Source organism: Haliotis rubra, unplaced genomic scaffold (genome assembly GCF_003918875.1).
Source record: "Haliotis rubra isolate DU_JTF1 unplaced genomic scaffold, ASM391887v1 Scf1568, whole genome shotgun sequence".
NCBI lineage: Eukaryota > Metazoa > Mollusca > Gastropoda > Lepetellida > Haliotidae > Haliotis > Haliotis rubra.
Genome location: NW_025765523.1, coordinates 139,781 through 147,033, shown reverse-complemented (window position 1 = coordinate 147,033; position 7,253 = coordinate 139,781). Strand labels below are relative to the sequence as shown.

The 7,253-nt window shown below is 39.4% G+C and overlaps 1 long non-coding RNA gene across 1 annotated transcript; it reads left to right on the top strand.

Moving 5' to 3' along the window:
* Positions 1-2,259: 2,259 nt before the first annotated feature.
* Positions 2,260-6,830, top strand: LOC124271015. Its single transcript, XR_006896923.1, has 3 exons — positions 2,260-2,433; positions 6,163-6,294; positions 6,776-6,830. It is a non-coding gene; the product is annotated as an uncharacterized LOC124271015 (long non-coding RNA).
* The last annotated feature ends 423 nt before the right edge of the window (positions 6,831-7,253 follow it).

The window sequence follows — 7,253 nt, the reverse complement described above, 5'->3', positions numbered from 1 at the left end:
CGTCGTCATATGAGCGAAATATTCTCAAGCACGACGTTAAACCCAATTTCACCTCACCTATACACAAACAGATTTATCAATGAGACCGCACAGTTCATCTGAACAAGTGGGAATACTGGTGACACGAGCTTCTGTTTGAGTCAATCAGCAATGGTGAGTTTAAAACAAATTATGCAACAGAGGAAAAGAAAAATAACAAGGTTCAATAGGGTATAACCTGTACAATACTGACGCCCGGAAGATAGATGTATCCAGTTGTGCACCAAATTTTATTTATATTTTACTTGTCGGCCTTGTTAACATTTTACACCGTCTGGTACGATATGAATTAATGAGTGCAGGTCGAATCAAGGTTACAATTTCTCAAAACAGAAACATTAAATAGTGATGGATGTTGCAAATGGAGAAGAAGGGCCTGTTGCAAGTCTGTTAGAGTGGCTTAGTCAATGAGTTCATGATGTTGTCATTGGTAAAGTGTACAAACTGAGATAGCGGAAACAGACCCAGTTCTAGCTCTCGTTGAAAGTGTGGCTGCATTAGACGTGAAGGTTGTGTTCGTGTTCCTCCAGAGACAGCCTGAGTTAACATAACCTCTCTGTGTAAGTATTAAGTAAGCCTATGGTTAGTGTTTTCATCAAGGACCTTAATTTGTGTATCAACTGCTGCAGAAGGTTTCGCTTATGTAACTGAAAGAATGTTGTTAAGTCGATGTACATGTATGCTTGTTCATTTGACGATCACTCATTCCTGGAAGTTTGTTAAGAGTCATCTCTGCCTGAGACATTTGGTGCATAATAAGTTGTCTCAATAAAAGAGGGATACGAAATGAATTTGCAGCCACATGACCCCTACCGCCATGTTTGGAATGTATAATTTTAGCCGAAAAAGCAGATCAGATCAAAAAAGCAGATCAAAGCAGTTTAAATCAAATATAAATCTATACTCTAAAAGATACAACCTTTTAAAAGCATTCGTTGAGTGCTGAAAAAGCAGCAGTGCAATTCATTTCTTGGCTTTTGGATATTTTCAATTGAAAATCAAACATATGACAAAATCACCCGAGAGCTATACGTTTTCGTTTGCTTCTCGGGTTATAAGGTCAGGATTCTAACTGATGAAGAAATCTGCCCGATCCATGCTTCAGTCGATAAACTTTGGCGTGACTTTAAAATCTGAAGATATATATCAATTCCCCTTTTGTACTCTCAGCTAAAACAAATCCGTACAGACAGATCTTTTGTTAGGTCCAGAAATAAATACCAGCAAATCCCTCTCATAGAAACAAACCTATTATATACCTTTTAATACGATCAAGAAATGGTTTTCTTTATTAGCAAAGGTATTTTACACACATGGAATTAATTGCATGATGATTCTCAAAAACTTTTAAGGGTTTGTTAAATTTGACTTGCTTCTTCGGAGTCTCAGAAAAGAACCAAATTCAGTTCTGACGAAGTACGTGCTTGTTCAGTTTTGTAAACCGCTATCCTTCTCTCCAGCTTTCTGAGAAAACTCCATTCCTTGATACATATGTGCAACATAAAACATTGAACGCGGTGACCCAAGATAAGTTACATCTCTATCGTCACATTGTAGCCCTGGTTTTAAATATTGAGCATCTCTTTCAAATTCAAAACTACAATTAAAACACTGACGTTGTATTGTCAAAGTTAAAAAATAATAACTCGTTGAAACACCTGTACCGAACTTTACTTCACTCAAGGCTATATACGTATATAATGAGGAGTTAACAGGTCAACCATGCGTATAATCTATTCCTGCATTAACTGTACAGTATTCTGGGACACAATGGAGAGCAGTTTAATCAGCTGATGATATAGTTGAACCGGTGGAAACATAGGAGCAAATAATTTCATCATTAATGATATACGGTAAGATCTGTAAAGACAGGCTTGTTATAAGCAAGAAAGGAAAGAGCACTCCATGTATTTCGTCACGCTGTATTTTTAGACATGTAATTTCCTCAGCCCATGAAACATTGCATTACGCATTGTCGCGTTATCGCCATATTTACTCAAATTGAGTAACATCCTCACAGATATGTAAGCAAAATAGTTCCTATATCTGTCATTGGTATAACAGTGTCCAGGTCCTTCCTATCCCGTTTACTACTAATTATAGAAATACCACTGTTTGTGTGATATGTTGCCATTCTCATTAACGCTAACTGTACACGTAATTGGGTGATTTCCATCCTTAGTGTATTCATACGCTTCGCAGGGTATATAAATAACACGTCCGCCATTTGCAACAGTCTCTGACGCATGGCGACGGGATAGCATTGTTTAGCTGTACAGATCCCGTCTTCTTTTTACATCATTAATGCATTAATATTTTTCTCATTGATCCCGTAAAGCCGTCAAGATTACGGCCGTAAAAGAAGAAGCAAACGGTCTTGAAGCTTCTGTGCAGGTGAGAAGTATTTCCGAATTATTTCTACAACAGGGACATTTATTTCATTCATAGCCATCCCGTTTGTGACATGTGACAACCATGCGTGTTCGTGGTTACATCCATAACAGCCGACAAAGCGTAACTATGTTATCCAACGTAACTAACTGATTACTGATGGGCCGAAAATAGAATTAGCATAGATATTAAACATTGTCAGCTTTTAGAACCTATATCAATATGAATGATTAACGATATGGAGTGTAATTCAACGCAATTAACTATCCTGGTGGAACTGACTGAGGAAAGAATTCCACCCTATCCCTTCCGAATTATTCACATATATAAGTGACATGGAGGGGATGTTATGGCAATGATAGTTTCTGCTTCATCATTCAGTGACATTTACACAACCTACATATCGTGACGTCACTTTTTTGCCAAATCTTCATGCGGTGCTATCTGGTTTCCTTCCACGAGTAAGATACTGTAGGTCATGCCCCGCGATGAAGCCCCTCTTTTTGGAAGTGCTTCTTGTAGAGTACAAGGGAGTTATTTTACGTTATTTTGCAGAGGGGTGAATGTTGGGTAGGTTCACATAAAAGTTAAAACCTAAAACATGTTTAGATATTCACTGGACAGACGGTTTTCCAAAAACATTTCTGACAAACATGGCTCTGAACATCAATATCGGTAGACTTCAGTGTTTTTATTTGGACTAGTACAAAGATGAGCTCACTCGCGCTGACCAAATTTGGCTTGGTCCTCAAACTTGTAGCTGTATTCCCAGACTGCTTGACATGGCAAGAGATGACAAAATAATCAAAGCCACCAATCTGGTGAAAGCATCCCAATTCCTTCATTTAGTTACATTATACCTGTTCATCAGTTATCATTTCTCAAGTTTAATTGCTTGTGAATTGAGCACAAAATGAGCTTTCATAAATAGTGTAGGAGGTGAGAAATATATCTCGTACGTTGGCTAGTGTATGAATTCAGTGAGTTTGCTGGCAGACAAGTTTAGTATGATTGTTTTCAATCAGTGAGGAATGGGTATAGCACTGTTCTTTCGTCTGGAGTGTGAAGCCCATTTCTGGTGTCTCCGTCGTGATAATGCTGGAATATTGCTAAAAGCGGCGATAAACTAAACTCTCTCGCTCACTCAATCTCAACGCTCAGGTCCTGTAACGTTGTTTTGAATGTAAGATTTAGATTAGAATATGTTATCTAGCTATGTGAAGTTTGTTAATGATAATATAGCGCAAGTAGCTGGTTCATTGATTGTAATTTCACAAATGAATGTGTGTTTTTTCCTTATTGGCCTATTAATTTCTTCAGGAGGTACTGCTGGTCTCTCTCACTAATAGTTTAGGGCACAGGTGGCTTATAATCCAAAGCACGACATTCACTGCTGAGAGTTGGACACACCAGGAACCTACAACTGTGGGGTTGAGTCTTGGTTCACCCTGTTTGTCTCTAGTTTTGTCAAGGCCATACCCATGCTCATGGGTTTTGTCAAAGTGGGTAAGCTCCTGAGACTGGCGATGCGGTGGGGTAGCCTAGTGGTTAAAGATCACATATACTCTAGCCGGGGTACAAATACATAAATCACTAATTGGCATCGTTATAAATGAAACCCCGCCATTAAAACTACTCATTTCGATCTTTAATTAAATTGACCTTTTGACAACAGTGCACAATTCTCACCCTCGAACGTAAATTTCAAACAATCAGAGCAGCCTCTGTGACGTCCTATGAGGGCCGATGCAGAATTCATGTACATTTCAGGGGGTAAATTATCTTGTTTACAGGTTTGTATAAACCTGAACTCGTGACAACTGTTGTGAAAAATGAAAGCTATATGTTCTCACAATCTACTGTCATTTAATTTTGTCTCCTGTTTTGCCTAGTTTCTGAGTTACAACTTGTTTTCATCGACGATTCTGTCAAAATCGCTTGTATGTTGTCTGTCTCATTACACTTCACGGCAAACACCATGATTCCACAACCTCGCTTCCGAGGAAGAAATTGTTATGTTACAAGTTGTGTCATGGAAAATCTTTATGGTCATCAATCACATACATATTTTACTACAACTAGTAAGTATACTAGCCACATACAGAAACTGTGCATTGTCAAAATATTATCCCAGTTGATAAGTACGATAACAATGTCAAAGGTACATATAAACTTTAATGGAGGGATCAGGAGACCATAACAAGTCGGGAGAATTTCAATTGAAAACTCAATCACAATGACGTCACGAGTCCACAAGCGGGACAAGGGTCAAACGACCATGTCACAAGCTCAGTAACGGCTATGTCCACCATCGGCATTGAGAACAGCAGTGCATCGACGATGCATAGAGCCTATCAAACGTGCAAGGAAGGCTTGTGGGATGTCACGCCAGATTCTCTCAAGTTCTGGTGCAAGGTCAAGGACGTTATATGGCGGATGAGGAAGACGGCGTAGACATCGATCCATCTCGTCCCAAACATGTAGGCCAAGGCAGTAAGTCAACGTTGTGGTGTTGCAAGAAATCCATAGCAACCCTTGCTGTATGAGGGCGGGCATTGTCCTGTTGGAATGTTAACCCAGGGCCATGACTTTGCAGAAAAGAAATTGCTACAGGTCGAAGAATCTGATCCCTGTAGCCCACACCAGTTAAGTTGCCCTGAACAATCACCAAAGGCGTTCTTTGGCGTGCTGTTATTCCACCCCAAATCATCACGGAACCACCACAAAAGCGATTCCTCTCCAGGACACAGGCCTGTGCATAACGTTCTCCCATGCGTCTATAGGCACGTTGAAGTCCATCACTATGGGAAATGTTAAACCTGGACTCGTCTGTAAAAACATTTCTCCACCAAAACAAGGGAATGATGGAAACGTTGTAAAACTGTTGGGGTGGATACGGCGAAGTGTCTACACGTTTGATAAATTTAGATTTTAAATTTTTGTATGCACAGTTTCTTATGTGCCTAGTATAGTTTTGATTCTTTAACTCCCATGAAGCGATCTGAACACAAGTAGGATATCGTTTCAGGCTTCCAGAACGCTCGCTTTGCACTCATAAACAAAACCCATTTAGCACGAACTGCGGTGTCCTATAGAAATCTGTGCATGGTGACACCATCGCCCAACCCCTAGGAGCAATTGACGACAACGCAACAATTCGTCATGTCTTCGTTGATGTCGAGAAATCATCAAAATGACGAGCTTGCCACACACTTTCTATACAACTAACTGAAAATCCTTCCTCATATGACTTCACTGCAGTGCTCTGGCGACAGAGTTACATAACCTGTCTGTTGTTAAGTTGGTGGGCGAGAGTGAAGCAACTTTTAATCGCTCGGTATTAATTAACAAGTTTTTTAAGAATGAATTTGGTGTTCCGCATAAGACTAACCACAAATCTTTCATATGTAATGGTTAAAAGAGTACACAAAAACATTTATTTGTTCTTTTAAGTGTTGCTTGTCATGCCGACGACCCAGATTTGATTGGTACATTGGTACAATGTGTGGAGCCCATTTCTGGTGTCCCCTAAGGCCCTGTCATGATATTGCTGGAATATTGCTAAACGCAGCATTAAACCACACTCACTTACTGAGACTGGCTTCACTTCAGTCTTTCCTCACACAATGTTGCCATGCCATGTATCTTAATACTGTTAGAAGCAGCATTAAATTAAACCCAACTGAACACGTTCACTTGCACTGTTGTCAACTGTTATTTTGCACTTTGCAGGGAGGCTTGGCTGTCTTCTACACAGAAAGCCCAGAGGGCTTCTGCCGTTCAAAGAAAAAATTTAACTTCAACGCAGAGCCACCGTGGGATCCCAGCTAGTATTTGCTAAAAGCAGGTGTTCCCTCTGGCCAGGTGAGATTCCAGAGCCTTGTATTACAGTGATCAGTCAGGATGAATACCAGCAAGCCCATTAGTGTAAAAAACACATTGTTGGTACAGGGTGTAATACAATGAATTACATGCAGACTTGTGCAAGAAATTTTTAGATCAGTGTTCTTTCTAAAGTTGATCAAATTAGGGAAATGTTCAGTTGTTCATGTCACAGCATGGGTAAAATGTCCCCATTTCTTGTGACCCTATCATGAAGTGGTATAGCTCACAGCAGCTTTAAGTTTGTCTCCCTGCATAAAAAATGTGCTCCTTGCCACTTCTCTTATTTATGTGGAAGAGTTCAGCAAAGAACATTTATGCTAGAAATACATCATCAGTAACATATGAACTTTTCTTGAGCCATGATGCTAAGAAAGATTTTTAGCAAATCCTCCTGCATCAGTTCACATGACAAGGTCACATATTACTAAAGTAAAATTACTTTTTCACACTTCTGTTTTAGATTGTTTGTATACCCTTGAACTCAGACTATCTTTGCGGACTTTTGAGCTAGAAAATGAAGCATTACATTGGAAACGGTTGCACTGTGGAATCGATGCCCTACGAGAAGGCTAAGGCCTGCATGGTCGCTGAGAAGGCTGCACTTCTGAACAATGAGGTAGGTCTGTTGGTGATTTGATCTGCATTTCTATCAATTATTAGAAGATATTCAATTAGGACATATTTCTGTTCTTGCCTAGACTAACAACTAGTCTCGGAAATGAACATATTTTACAGAAAAAAATAAAATATACTTGTGTGGGCCATCTTGGATCTTGGCTCCAGATAATTTTTCAACATCAGGAGTATGTACTCCTTATTTTTTCAATATAGGAGTCCTGGGAAAAACTTAAGAGTACATTTAGAGTACTGAATGGAATTTAATGGTGTATCAGTAATCTTGTGTTTCGTTTCATATATGCACCACAACATTGCTACAA